The sequence below is a fragment of the Diceros bicornis genome, chromosome 26 (assembly GCF_020826845.1).
Source record: "Diceros bicornis minor isolate mBicDic1 chromosome 26, mDicBic1.mat.cur, whole genome shotgun sequence".
NCBI classification, from domain to species: domain Eukaryota; kingdom Metazoa; phylum Chordata; class Mammalia; order Perissodactyla; family Rhinocerotidae; genus Diceros; species Diceros bicornis.
Genome location: NC_080765.1, coordinates 14,633,624 through 14,648,477, shown reverse-complemented (window position 1 = coordinate 14,648,477; position 14,854 = coordinate 14,633,624). Strand labels below are relative to the sequence as shown.

The window sequence follows — 14,854 nt, the reverse complement described above, 5'->3', positions numbered from 1 at the left end:
AATGAAATGATGTTCAGATATCATCTCCTTCTGACTCGCAACCCTCCAGGGCCTCCGGTTATGTTTAGACTTAGGTCCAAGTGCCTGAGTGGTGGTCATCTCAGCCTATGTGGTGGCCAGCCCCCACAATGGCTCCCAGCGTTCCCACTTCCTAGGCACACATCCTATGTAAGTCCTGCTCCTCAGGGAGAATGGACTTTGCGGCTGGCTTCTAACCAATAGAACAGGGCCGAGTGATGGGATGTCACTTCCACGGTTTGCTTAATGAAGTCTGTGACTTCTGCCTGGTTCTGTCTCTCCTGTCTTCATTCTATCTCTCTGTCTCTGTCTCTGTCTCTCTCTCTCTGTCTCTGTCTCTCTTTGTGTCTCAGGCTGTGTGTGACTCTTTTGGTCTCACCCTGTCTCTCTGTCTCCCTATCTCTGTCTGTCTCTCCTCTCTTTGTCTCCTCCCCATCTTTCTATCTCTGTGTCTCTTTGTCTCTCTTTCTCTCTCTCTTTCTGTCTCTCTGATCCACTATTCAGGAGAAGCCAGATCAGATATTATGAGCTTCCTTCCCTATGACACCTCGTAATGCAAAGAACTGGCAGAGGGTCCTGTGCTACAGTCAGAAAAGGCCTGAAACCCCCCATCCAAACTGAATCCTACCACTGCCCCGATACTTCTGAATGATCTCCGAGATGGCTCCTGCCTCTATCGAGCTTCAGTTGAGAACACAGCCCCAGCCTCCTGCTAACCTTGACGTGGAGCCTCCCAGCTGACCTGAGCCTGGACCCTGGTACAGACACTGTCAGATGCTCAGTGGGAGGTCTCTTAATTGCTAAGTGAGAGTAATGCTGTCACCCAGCATAGACAGCTAGTACGTCCTTCCAGGCCTGCGTCTGGCCCCACCATCCTCTCTCCCTCACTTCTCTCCTCCCCAGCTCACTTTAGCCACACTGGCTCTTTTCTCACCTCCTCTCTCGTCAAATCCTCTTCTGCTCCAAGTCTCGGTGCCTTTGAGCTTCCCCCCAGCACGCTGTTTGCAGACAGATGCAGGGCTGGCTCCTATTGTCCTTTTGCTCAGGGCACAAATGTCCCCAGGGAGGCCCTTTACACCCACCTAGGGGCTCCAGGCCCTCCCTCCTCCAGCACCCTGCTTCATGCACTGTAGCACCTGCTCTTCTTTTTCACATGGATTTGTTCATGATTGTGTCCCTTCCACCTCCAGGCTGTGAGCTCCTGGAGGACAGGGACCAAGTGGGTGCTTTCAGCACTGCCCTCAGGACTAACATGGGCCCTGCTCAGGGTGAGTGCTGGAGCCAAAGCCAGACCTGGTTCTCTGCAGGCTGCTCTAGGGATGGCCCCAAACCCTGCATCCCCCTGTGCACCTTGGGGACCCCCTGCCCACCAGTCCAGCATCTCTCCCCTTCATGCTATGGGCCTGGGAATGTTGTTAGGGGACCGGGTGCCCCTGCCCCATGGCAGAGCTGCCTCCAACCCCTTTCTCCCTTCCTCCTGTCACCTCCCCAGTGTGCACTTCCCTTCTGACACTGGGCTAGGCAGTCAGAGTGTGTGTGTATGCTTGTGTGAGTGTGTCCACGTGGGGATGCATAGAGGAAAGGGCCCTACATGGGAGGGCGTTGGCAGGGGTCCCCCAAGATCTTAGGGGCTCTCATTCCCAAAGCAAACCCCTTGGAAGTGTTGAGGCTGGCCTAAGAGCTTGGAAGGCTCTCTTCTCCTCTGGACTCTGCCCACCTCGTGGGCCCAGGGCCTGTCCCTGCTTCTCCTGGCCTCAGTTTCCCAACTGTCCTGTGAGGGTTGGACATGGAGCAACATCAGCCCCGATGAGAATGGACATGGCCCGGGATATCTGCCCACAGAGATACCCTCACAGTCTCACAGGCCTCTCTCCTGTGGGGCAACCAGGCCTCCTGTCCATGGTCAGGCTACACAGAGGGGCCCTGCAGACAGCACTTCTGGGTGACACAGCCCGCAGCACACACGTGTAACACGACGGTCCCCTGACATGGCTGCTTTCATCTGTCCCCTCCCCAGCCAACTGCTCGGTGACCCTCACATCCCCTAAGTCCCGGGAACATGCCACACAAGCCAGGTGAGCCACACGGTGAGCAGTTGGGTAGGTTGGACATCTGGGGACATGAGGGTCACTGAATATACACCCACGTCACTGTCCTGGTCCACAGACTCCATCGCAGGGTCCAGCTCCATGCATGGCTGGTCCTGGGGACATGAAGACAGTGGTGGACACAGATCCTGGGCAGGGAGAAGGCCAGGGCCCCCTTTTCTCTCCTCCTCTACACCCCCTCCCTGCCACATGAGGTCCAGCCAGTCCCTGCCTGCAGCCCTGGCGGGTGTAGGAGGAACTGAAGGGAGCCCAGCTGGGCAACTATTGGAGGGAGTTACTGTTATTAGGGAGCCCCCTGAGTGCTGAGTGATTGCACCCCATTTTACAGATGACCAGTGGTCCCAGCATTCAAGGTCACTCTGTTCTAAGTGACCAAGTCAGACGTGAACAGGGGACTAGAAATCCTTGATTCTCACCAGCATTGAGCCCAGCATTGACCATCGAGGCCTTGTCCTGTGTTGGGGCTCCCCCAGCCAGGGACCTCCTGAGTCCAAGCACTTTGGGCACCTTCTTCTCCCTGCTTGAAGCCCAACACACCCTCCTGAGGTCAGAGTCACTGACCCTATTTTTCATGGAGGAAACTGAGGCTCCGAGAAGACACCACATGAACTTGCCTGTCACAGGGCTGTGAGGTGACCCAGCTGTGGGTTTGACCCCAGGTCAATCTGACCCTAAAGGCTCTGCTAGCACAGGAGCCTGAGGAGGTGGCCTGTGAGCCCAGCACAGAGGTGAGTCCATCCTGGATAGGGGCTCGGGGGAGGGGCACTGCAGGCTAGGAGCTCTGAAGGGGACAGGGGCTTGGCAGGGTCATTGGGGAGGAAGGCTCTAGGGAGGGTGGGGTGCGTTGAGGGGTGCACTCTGAGGATGGTGTCTGGACCAGATCACACAGGGCTGTGACGCAGGCAAGGAGTTGGGCCTCACTACAGGTTGGTTGGACGTGAACGAGCAGTCTCATCAGAGCCTCAGGCGGTTAGATCCTAGATTTGGAGGGAGCTTGGTGTGGGCACCTTATCCACCTCCACTCAAGCCCAGATCCCCAAGAACCAACAGGATGAGAAGGCTGCCTCCATTTCCTCCCATGTACAGTGGGCACTGTGGCGGTCGCCTACCTCCTGCCAGGGCTGGGCATGCTGCCTGGAGGGCCCAGAGAGGGCTTCTTGTCAAAGTAGCCATTCAGAACAGGTCTGTGCTCAGAGACCTCTGAGTGATGGGACCAAGGGGACGCCCCACCAGTGGGCTAAACAAGATGATCCTGTCCTGTTGCTGTTGTTTATTCCAGGTGGACAGGGATGATGCAGCATCTCCCACCGTGTGGATGGAGAGGGCCAGCGAGGAGCTATGGTTGAAGAGCCTGAGACACAACGCTTGTGTGTGACCAAACCTACCACGGGTGTGGTGGAGGCTGAGGAGGAAGAGGTGCTGCTGGAGGCCAAGATGAAACCAGAGACCATCGGGGACCCGGGGGTGGTTGATTTCCATAACTGTGGGGGATGGCATGATAAGCAGAGTCTCTGGACCCGGCAGGACACCCCAGGCCGGCATCCAGCTCCTGGGCTTCTTGGCCCCTTTGTAGGTGTCGCTGGGGAACACTGGTCCCGGGCAAGAAGGGACTGGGAATGGGCTGTCAGGGAGAATGGGTAGGGCAGTCACCTTCTTTTCCTTGCCATCAGGGGACTCTGGGTCAAAACTCATGTTGCTATCCTCCACCTTGGAGCTGGAGGAACCAGCCAAGTGCTCGCAGAGCACTGGACAATGTCCCTGCCACTGAGGTCCTGGCCCCACCTGAGGTGTCCCAGCACTTGGAGTAGGAGCTGTCCCTGGTCCTGAAGCCTGTGTTGGGGCCTGGAGGATTGGAGGCTGGAGGGAAGGGCTGCATTTGTAGACGTCACGCCCACTGGGTGAGTGGGGACTCTGGGACACCTGAAGTCACACATGCCAGTGACCCGCACCTGGGAAGGTGTGAGGGAGGTGCACAGAGGGCAGTGCCTCAGTGGCAGGCAGGGCTTCATGCCCATGGGCTGCACTGCTTGGCAAAGGTCAGCTAATCCTTTGGACTCTAGAGGGCAGAAGGCACCTAAGGCTGCCAGTGGTCCACGGCAGGCCAGGACAGCCTGCTGACTGGCAGGCATCAGGCCTGCAGCAGGAGAGGTTCGGGGTGAAACTGCTCCTGGTTAGCCTGGGCCAGCGGGTTGGACAGAAAAGATGGCCACCTGGTTTTTGTCACTCTAGTCTGTACGTGCTCGTCTCCCCAGCTAGCCAGACCCTGGGGAGGGTGGCCCTGTGGCTGAACAGCACTAGGGACTGGGGAGAACGTGCCCTTGGCAATATCGAGTCCCTCCTCTTCATGTGAGGCAGGGTTGAGCTGGCTCCATGCCTGACCTCACCCTCTTGGTGACGTGGGCTTCTTCAGGCTTCGGTTTCATGGCATTGAACACATTGGCATCCTCAGGGGTCTTCAGCATGGGAGGGGGGCAAAGGAGGGTTGGCTGTGCTCAGGACAGCCACATCAGGGACAGGGAAATGCACAGAGACAGGAAGCAGATCAGTGCTTGTCAGGGGTGGGGGAGTGGATATTGGGGCATGGCTGCTTCATGGGTATAGCGGTTCTGGTGGGGTGATGCAATGATCTGGAACAGGATAACGGTGACGGTACACAGCATAGACGATGTAGTTAATGGCAGGCCCACAATTGTACAGCTTTAAGTGATGAAAACATTAAACTTTATTGAATCGAAATTGGAACACATAAAACATAAGTAATCATAAAACATAGAAAAGGGAAAAGACATCTCTGGGTGGGGGCTGGAGCCGGCCGGGCCTTAGTTGCTGGCGATGTGGGTGGTGCTGCAGCTGCCCTAGTGCTGGAGCCACTGCTGTGGCTGATGCTGGAGATCCCACCAGCTCTGGCTGTGCAACTGGCCCAGGAGCTGGACCTGATCTGGGGCTGGAGCTCGTTCTGTCTCAGGCGATGGTGCCTGACCTGCTTCTAGAATTGGCTCCGGTCCTGAGACTGACTCTAGCTCTGCATTGTTGACAGATTTGGTGCGGGAGCTAGTGATGGGAACGGCTGCTGCTCTGGAGCTGGTCAAGTGTGGGAGCTGGAGGGAGCTCTAGTTCTGGAGCTGGCTGCAACTGAGCTCTGGAGCTGGTGCCAGAGCTGTCACTAGTCCACAGCTGGAGCAGGATCTGGTGCTATGTGGCTCTAACTTTGTAGGTCGAGGTAACTCTGGCTCTGCTGCTGATGACCGAGCCCTCTCTAGCTCCACAGCTGGTAAACAGCATATCCTGACCTTTGGATGGGGTCAGTGACATCAGCAACCCATCATGAGCTGTCCATCAGATGGTGGGAGCACTCCAGCAAATAGCATGTACTACATTAGTGTTATTTCATCTCAGTTCCAGTTACATATTTATTTTAAATATAATTAGAAGGAGAATAGGATAACAGAAACCATTTACTTTTTGCTCAGATGTAACAGATCACACCTTATTGATGTCGTTTTTTAAGAAATGTTACAGACACAATGGAAGGCACAATTCTCCTTCCTCTCTCCTACCTACCGGTCCACGGGCGCGGCATAGGCCTCCGCTGCCTCCTGCCAGCTCCGCGAGTCCACGGCAGCAGTCCAGAGCCCTCGCTCCAGCCCCGGGCAGCCCAGCAGGGGACCCAGACAGCCCTCGCCACCTGTGCCAGCCCCGCTTCACGCCTCCAGGCCACCCGGCGAGGCCAACTTGTGTGACCCTTGACCCCCCCCCCCCCGGCGAATGCGCCAGGCTTCTCCTGCCTCCTGTTTTCCAGGGAGGGGGACCAGTGCCACGAGGGTGGAACTGAGAGGCACCAAATGTTCCCTAATGTGGTCTCGAATATTTTCTCCAGGAATGAAGACACTCAAGACCCATTTTCTATCCGTCTCTCTACAGATGGGGGCAAGAGGCATATGGACACCCGGGAGCTGTCAGTGAAGGACTACCACATCTTTTACTGCGAGGGCCAGCTTCAAGGGAAACTGATCTGCATGGGAAAACTCATGGGTAACAGGCTGCTGTCTGGGTCCTCTGAGATCCGCCTCTCCTGACCCAGCCCCACAGTCTCCGCTTCCAGAAGCCAGTAGAACTGGTCTTAGCCCTGGATCTGAGAAATATGAACTCCCTGTGGCTGTCTTTCTGGGCCTGGCATGGTTTGCTGTCCTGGGGCGGCCAGTCCTGGCTCCCTCAGTGACCTGACCACTCACAAGGGGGATGGGGCCACAGCTATAAAGTGTGACTTCCTGGGGCCTGGTGGTGGGGCCAGGTCAGCGTGGGGGAGTGTGCTGTTGCTGAGAGAGGCCTTCTCGGGGCAGTTACCCTTCAGGGTGGGGGGAAGTGCAAGATTTCTCTGGCCAGAGGGCAGCACGGTTCCTCCAGTTCACGAGGTTCTTCCAGGTCAGGGGTGTGACTCTGCAGGTCGGCTTTGGGAGTGGGCCTGGGACCCCAGGGGCTTTCAGTGGCTCTGAGTATCCCCATGGCTATCCCCCTTCCTGGGGACCTGTCGGCTGGGTGGTGGCTTCTCTACTCTGTGCCTGTTTTGCACCCACCTTCAGGCTAAGCCCTCCACTCCTGGCTTCTACTGCTCCAGGGCAAAGCCCCCCAAGTGCTGGGAGGGGCCACCTCCTCCTAGAGTCTGATTCCTGACAGCCCAGGCTAACCTGGTCACCTCACCTGCAGGCAGAAATCCCGACTTGAACCTGGAAGCCCTGAAGAAATTTCTGCAGCATAGGGATTGCCACAGAACAGCTTCATGCCCCTCCAGTTGGGTAAGCGGACAATTCTGCCCATGTTCCCTGGGTGCACTCTGCATTCCCCTCTGTCCCCAGTGTGCCTCCCTGTGTTTCCTCCAGGTTCCTCATGTCACACTGTGTCTCTTGTGTCCCTCCGTGTCCCCCATGACCCTCCCGCTTCCTCGCCCATCCCTTCCATGGGGGAGACATCAGCACTGGGACACGGCACAGGGGTGTCAGGGCCCCACTCTGGGTCTTCACTGTCGGTGTCTGAGCTGCGGCAGTGATGAGGTCTGTGTCCTTGTCCAGGGCATCTTCTCACTCCTGAATTCTCCTTGGTTTCTACAGAAAGCTGCATTCCTGAAGGTGATTAGGGTAAGTGACCCTTAAAGCAAACAAGAGTCCTGGGTTCAGTGGGATGTCAAGAGCACCGGGGACCCCCAAGCTGCCGACAGGAGGGACCTCTGTCTGATTTGTCTGCTCTGAGATCCCCTCTGGGACTGGATCCTCACTTGCGATGTCTGTCCCCGAACATCATTCCCGGGGCATTTAGGAACTCCCTTCTTTTCTCTAAATGTCTGTGTATCTCAGGAACAACAGGCCAGGGCCTGTCGCCTACCATACCGATGCACCTGGTGGAAGTGGGATCCTGCCCCCACGCAGCACCCCTGAGAGCTTTGCACCTGACTCCCTTGGGAACCCGACATCTGCCCCCACCCAGCAGCCCTGAGAGCCCCATGTCTGTCCCTCCCACCTCCCCCTGTCCTGGACTCACCCACCCTCCCTCCTTTCTAGGGCGGGGGACACCAGAGCTCCACAGCAGCCCCAGGGCGGTACCACCAGAACCCTCTTTCCTGCAGGACATGGACGGAGCTTCTGCCTCTGGGGCCTGGGCTGCTCTCCCCTCCTGCCACCCCCACTGCCCTTCCTCTCCCAGCCCTGGATCGACTTTCCTGGTTCCACATAAAGAGCTTTGGGAATTCCTGGTGACTCTGCCTGTCTGTGGGGTACCACGGGTGGGCTGGGGATGAGGAGGACGTGGGCAAGCCAGTGCAGGCAGGATGAGTGGACCCAACAATGCCCTGATTCTCCTTGGTGGGTGGCGCAGTCCAACAGGCATGAGGGTGTGGGTGGAGGAGAGCGGGCTGCAGCTCCAGCTGAGGGTCCCCTGGAGGGCTTTCTGCAGGTCTGCCAGCCAGGAAACTCAGGTTCTGGGTGGTCGCATGGTTGGGGAGAGATGGTGTGAAGCTAACAGGGTCAGCTCCAGCCCCAAGGTGGGGACACATGTGCAGGTGAGGATCACCTGGCCCCTGGTTCCCGACTGGCTGGAGGTGGTGGCAGGAGTGAGGGGGAGGCTTTCTTCGAGGGCACAGGCAGGAGGCCAAGCTTCCCCAGGTCACCAGGATGGAGACAGAATCCCAATTACATTCTTCATGGAAATAGAACGAAGAATCCTAAAATATAAGGAACAACAAAAGACCCCAAATAGCCAAAGCAATCATGAGAAAAAAAAAGAACAAAAGAACGAAGCTGGAGGTATCACAATCCCTGACTTCAAAATATACTACAAAGCTACAGTAATCAAAACAGCATGGTACCAGCAGAAAAAGAGACACACAAATCAAGGGAATAGAATTGAAAGCACAGATAAAAAACCACACATCTATAGACCTCTAACCTTTGACAAAGGAGCCAACAACATATAATAGAGAAAAGAAAGTCTCTTCAATAAAAGGTGTTCCAGGCCGGCTCGGTGGCGCAGCGGTTAAGTGCGCGTGCTCCGCTGCGGTGGCCCGGAGTTTGGATCCCAGGCACGCACCGACGCACTGCTTGTCAAGCCACGCTGTGGCGGCGTCCCATATAAAGTAGAGGAAGATGGGCATGGATGGTAGCCCAGGGCCGATCTTCCTCAGCAAAAAGAGGAGGATTGGCATCGGATGTTAGCTCAGGGCTGGTCTGACTCACAAAAATAAATAAATAAATAAATAAATAAATAAATAAATAAATAAATAAATAAATGAAAGGTGTTGGGAAAACTGGGCAGCCATGTGCAAAAGAATGAAAGCAGACCATTATCTTACACCACACACAAAAATTAACTCAAAATGGATTAAAGCCTTGAATGTAAGACCTGAAACCATAAAACTCTTAGAAGAAAATACAGGCAGTACACTCTCTGACATCAGTCTTAGCAGTATCTTTTTGAATATCATGTCTCCTCAGGCAAGGGAAACAAAAGAAAAAATAAACAAATGGGACTACATCCAACTAAAAAGCTTCTGCAAGTCAAAGGGAACCATGAACAAAATGAAAAGACAACCCACCAATGGGGAGAAAATATCTGAAAATCATGTATCTGACAAGAAATCAATTTCCAAAATATATAAAGAACTCATATAACTCAACAACAAAAAAACCAAGCCAGCCGATTAAAAAATGGGCAGAGGATATGAACAGACATTTTTCCAAAGAAGATATGCAGAGGGCCAACAGGCACATGAAAAGATGTTCAACACCACTAATTATTAGGGAAATGGAAATCAAAACTACAATGAGATATCACCTCACACCCGTCAGAATGGCTATAATTAACAAGACAAGAAATAACAAATGTTGGAGAGGACGTGGAGAAGAGGGAACCCTCGTACACTGCTCGTGGGAATGCAAACTGGTGCAGCCACTATGGAAAACAGTATGGAGATTTCTCAAAAAATTAAAAATAGAAATACCATATGATCCAGCTGGGTATTTATCCAAAGAACATGAAATCAACCAATTCAAATAGATTTATGCATCCCTATGTTCATCACAGCACTATTCACAATAACCAAGATGTGGAAGCAACCCAAGTGCCCATCAATGGATGAATGGATAGAGAAGATGTGCTATATATATAGATAATGGAATACTATTCAGCCATAAAAAAGAGAAAATCGTGCCATTTGTGACAACATGGATGGGCCCTGAGGTTATTATGCTAAGCGAAATAAGCCAGACAGAGAAAGACAAACTCTGTATGATTTCACTCATGTGTGGAAGATAAATACATGGAGAAGGAGAACAGACCAGTGGTTGCCAGAGGGGGAGGGGGTGGGGAGAGGGCAAAAGGAGGAAAGGTGCACAAATGTATGGCAACAGATAAAAACTAGACTATTAGTGGTGAACACGATGCAGCGCATATAGAAACTGAGATGTAATAAAATATGCCTGAAATTTACACCATGTTATAACCCAATACGACCTCAATAAAATAATTGAGAAAAGAAAAAAACTGACATAGTGATGAAATTAGCACACTGAAATTGCCAATACTCATTGCTAGTGGGGATATGATTCAAGCTGTACTTCTATCCATTGCTGCTGCAGTGTAAACTGGTAAAACTGCTGGAAAGAAATTTAACAATACACTCCGACAACAATAAAAATATCCTAATCCTTTGACACACTCTTGGGATTTATCCTAGAGCAATAATCCAAATGAAAGAAAAAGTTACGTATGCACACGAGATAAATGTCATAATATCTCCAACGGCCACTGCACCCAGCCCCCCAAAAAAGTATATCACCTGAAAACAGGGTAATGCTTAAGTAATTATTTAATAAAATAACTAAAAGAGTAATTATTTATGGTAAATTAAATGGATGCTCTGTCATACAAATTTTAAAAACTGTAACTGTGAAAGTTGTACCAACATGGAAAAAAGTTTCATGGAAATGGAAATGATAAAACAAGCATATAAAACCACACTTACGCTGTGATTACAGTATAAATGATGTGCACATCTGAACGAGGACTGGAAGAACACACTAGACAATGAACAAAGGTGATTTCATGTGCTGGTAGGATTACTGAGGATTTACACAAGATCCAATCTTATTTTGAATGGCCCCCCCTTCAGACAAATATCAGACACAAAAAGGTTAAATATACAAGCTTCAGAAAGTTTCTCAATCATTCCTCCCTGCACTAATCACATTCTTCTCAAATCAGTGAACATCAAGCTCCTTTTAGGGGACACTTGTTTTCTCTTTGAAAGCCTCACACGGTTTCCTGTCTCTGCTGAGAGAAAGGCTCACAGCTCCTCTGCTGAGGGGTGGCTCTAATCCTCCACCCAATCCTTTATCAGTTCCTTTCCATGGGAGCCAGGGGTGAGGGCACTGGGAAGGGACAAACAGAACAGTGGCCCCAGGAAGTGATAAGAGAGGTAAGAGTCAAATGAAGGCAGTTGGTTCTAGCCCATGAGAGCCCCACCGCTCACAGCTCCATACTGCACCATCCCAAGGGGGTGTAAGGTCCACTACCTGTTTGCCCAGCTGTGCCCCATCCACCAGAATAGACTTCTTTATCCATTAGGAACACACTATGGTCCTGACCACAGGTGAGGTATCAGACGAACAGAGGGAAGGCTGATGAGAAGAAATCCTTGGACTCACAGTGTCCCGCTCAAGGGACCCAAAGCACGGGAGCATTCCCTACTGCTCCTCAGCCCCGAGGAGGCCGGGTCCAGGCAGGCTCCACACGGCCTCCACTTCTTATTCTTTCTCACTCCACTGCAGCCTGGTTTCTGCCTGCCCCTCCACTGATGTGGCTCTTGCTAAAGGAAAGGGCCAGATGTCCCGAGGAGAAGACCCAAGAGCTCCTTCATCCCACTCCATCCCTGAGGAACCACTCCCTCCTCCACAAGCCTTTCTCTTCCCCATCCCTCTCTTCTGCCTCTCCAATAGCTTCCAATCTTGCTCCCGAGCTCAGCCCGTCTCCTTACCCTTCAGTGTTGGAATCCTTCTCCAAGGTCTGTCTTCTGCCCTCTTCTCTCCTCCTCTTCACACTCCCCTGGGAGGCTGCATACATTTCCAAGGCTTTCCCTGTCACCTCTGCACTGTTATCTCCACTCCCAACAACTCTACTGAGTTCCAGACCTGCTTTTCTAACTGCCTAATGAAAAGCACCATTAACTGCACACTCATTATGCCAGGCACTGTGCTAAATCAATAACCAAGAACACCTACTAAGAAATCGAATCTCAGAGAAGGTTGGTAACTTGCCCAAAGTCATCCAGTTAATATGTGGGGAAGCAGGGACTTGAATTCGCATCCATGGGGCTTTCAAGTCTGTGCAAGAAGCACTATACTGCAAACTTAAAAGCAAATTCACTTTCTACCTCCTCCTCGCTTCTCTCTCCCACTCAACCCAAGCCTGCCTCTCCTCCAGGACTCCCCCATCTGGGTTGAGAACATCAGCAGCCACTCAATTGCCAGTGGAGTCAGACTCCATCCTTCTAGCTCACTCCCTGGACCTCTTATCAAGCCCCAAATCTGGTCAATCCTCTTTACATGTCTCTCCACCTGTCCCTTCGCCCCACGCCTTCCCAAGTGGCCTTCATCGCCTCCTCCCCCAGCCTTAGAAAACCCTGCATCGCTCACTCTCCACCTGTCTTCCAGCCTATGCCACAGCACTCCCCTGTAAGCATACCAAACTCCAGCCACGCCACTTGCTCTCAGCAGTTAAAGTCTCCACCTGCCTCCTCCCCTCTGCCATGAAACCTTTCCTACCCTCCATCCCCAGTCTATCTGGTAAACTCCTCTGCCACCTCCTCCATGATGCCTTCTGTCCCTTCCATTCAAACCCTATGACCTAACAATTCGCCTTTTGGTACTCTTATACCACTTTCTATATACATTGATTTATGTATTTAAGTATTGAATATAGCTATCTACCATGTGCCAGGCACTGCCCTTGGGGTGGGAATAAATGGTGAGCAAGATAAAGGCAGCCTGGAACACACACAGTGCTGATACACACTCAGGTACAGCTAGTTTTCTAACCTGTCTTTCTCATTAGAGTGTCATCTCCCCAAACATGATCAAAACTTCATACTCCATGATCTACCATACATCCCGGCCTATAGCAGGCCGGTAATTTTTATAAAACATCTTATTAATTCAGAAAATCCCTCTAACAAATTTGCCATCATCCCACCCAAATTTTCCCCTTTCAAAACTGCCCCAGGTGGCAGAATGAGTGGCTCTCAGCCCACGCCTCTTACCTGGACCACCTGTCCATTGAGGTCCTGCCTTCTATGGACTTTGTGACTTCCACTAATGGCTGAGGGCAATCTGGGGAGAAGCAAGACACATGGTCATGGTAAGCACTGTCGGGTTCTGGCCTCTCCTCTGTCACCCCTAACTGGTGCCCCCCACACACACACAATAACTATCAGGGAAACTCTCAAGGTCAAATAGAAGGCAGAGTTAGACCCAGGTGGGAAAGTAACACAAAACAAACTAAATCGCTTGGTGATTTTAATATGCTGCCAGAGTTGAGACTGGTGTTTAGACCCACCAGCATAACGTGAGGAACTAGAGGGAAATTTTTTTAAAGACCAACAGAAATAGAACTGAAACAGAGGAATTTTTGAAGTTAATCAATTTGACTAAAAATAAAGAAGGAATCCAAAGAAGGTCCAGGCATCCCAATCAATGCTCATGTGCCCTCCTTCCCACCAGGCTGATGCACGGAGCTCCCCCTGAGATGGAACAACACTCTCCACAGCTCTCCGGGGAGCGCTCACTGCTCCTCTCAGGCATGAGGAACCTTGCTTGGTACTGCTCTGTAGCTCTATCACACAGTAATCACTCCAGAGATGTTTAATGCTCAACACAACTTGGGGAGGGGTAGTCCTTGTGGGAACTCACCTGTAAAGTTCATTTTCCACCACCTTCCTTCCACATTGTCCGTAATAGCTGTTTCCCAGGCTGAAGACTAAAGAATATCACCACCAATGAAATCAGTTCTACAGGTTCGGGGAATCTGAGAATGTCAGGACTGGAAGGGGGTCTGGAAAGTGGTCCTAGTCCAACTGCTCACCCAACTGCCACTGGGTTTCCTTCTCCAATATTCCCAGCCAGTGCAGGCACACCTCCAGGCATGCTGGGGTGCAGACCTGCTGCAACAGGCTGGGCCACCTGTACTTTCCCTCTGCTTCCCCTCTGGGCCCTCGTTCTGCCTCTCAGGAATTCCATGAGGGGCCAGCACCTCCTGTGAAAGGCTCAGCAACCCCATTCCTTGGACCTGTCACTAGGCTGCCCTCAAGGCCAAGTCCCCTCTGGAAAGAGTTCCTAAACACCACCCTGGCCTTTTCCTACAAAGCAGCCCAGCCAGACAATGAAATGTGAAAAATTTAGTCGAGGTGGCTTTCCCTGGGATTATCACTTTTTTGGAGACGATCAGGGTTACCAAGGAGCCTGGACTCTGAAAGCCCCACCTCTTGGAGGAAGTGTCAGCAAACAGGCTTCTCTCAGTACAAGAGAAAAAGCCGTCTACACACGCAGCCCGGCTCAGTGACTTCACGGCAAAGGGAGGCCTTGATGAGGCTGCCTGGTGTGCGCTGTCACGTTTATAAATACCTGAGATTTCCCAAGAACCACAGAGAGCAGAGAACAGAAAAGAGTCAGCAAGGTCTGCCCAACACAGCTCTCTTGAGCCATCCTACTGATTTGCTCCGGGAAATTCCAACAGCTTCACAAATCACATGTGGCTCAATCAAATGGGCCACCTCAGGCCCAATGGGAAGAAAGTGGTCCCCCCACCCTCCATCAATCTCCAACAGGTCAATTCACCTCCTTCACCGTCTGTCAGGACGAGAGAGGGGGCTCTGCCACAGGAGACTTGTACACCTGTGTCTCCTGAGGTCTATCCAGAGGCAGTGGGACAGGTGAGAGCTCTAAAACACACTTGTCTCCCCTCGCTCAAATGAACACAACCGGGGTCAGTACACTGACGGAGAGTCAGAGCATTTCTAACACTAGAGATCACTGCCCCATCCTCACGTTGTTACGCAGTGAGATTGGAACGACTTACTCAAGGTACATAAGTTAGTGGCAGAGTGAGGCGCCATCCCCAGCTCCAACCCACTGCAGCACATTGCCTCCATGACACACTGGGTTATGGGAAAGCATCCTTAGTCTTTAAAG

The 14,854-nt window shown here is 52.2% G+C and overlaps 1 long non-coding RNA gene across 1 annotated transcript in view; it reads right to left on the bottom strand.

Annotated features, from left to right (window-relative positions):
- Nucleotides 1–13,020, bottom strand: part of LOC131422327 (uncharacterized) — a 97,189-nt gene extending 84,169 nt beyond the window's left edge. The window contains exon 1 of the long non-coding RNA XR_009224069.1: nt 12,928–13,020. This is a non-coding gene — a long non-coding RNA (uncharacterized LOC131422327). The remainder of the gene's footprint in view (nt 1–12,927) is intronic.
- Between the last annotated feature and the right edge of the window lie 1,834 nt (nt 13,021–14,854).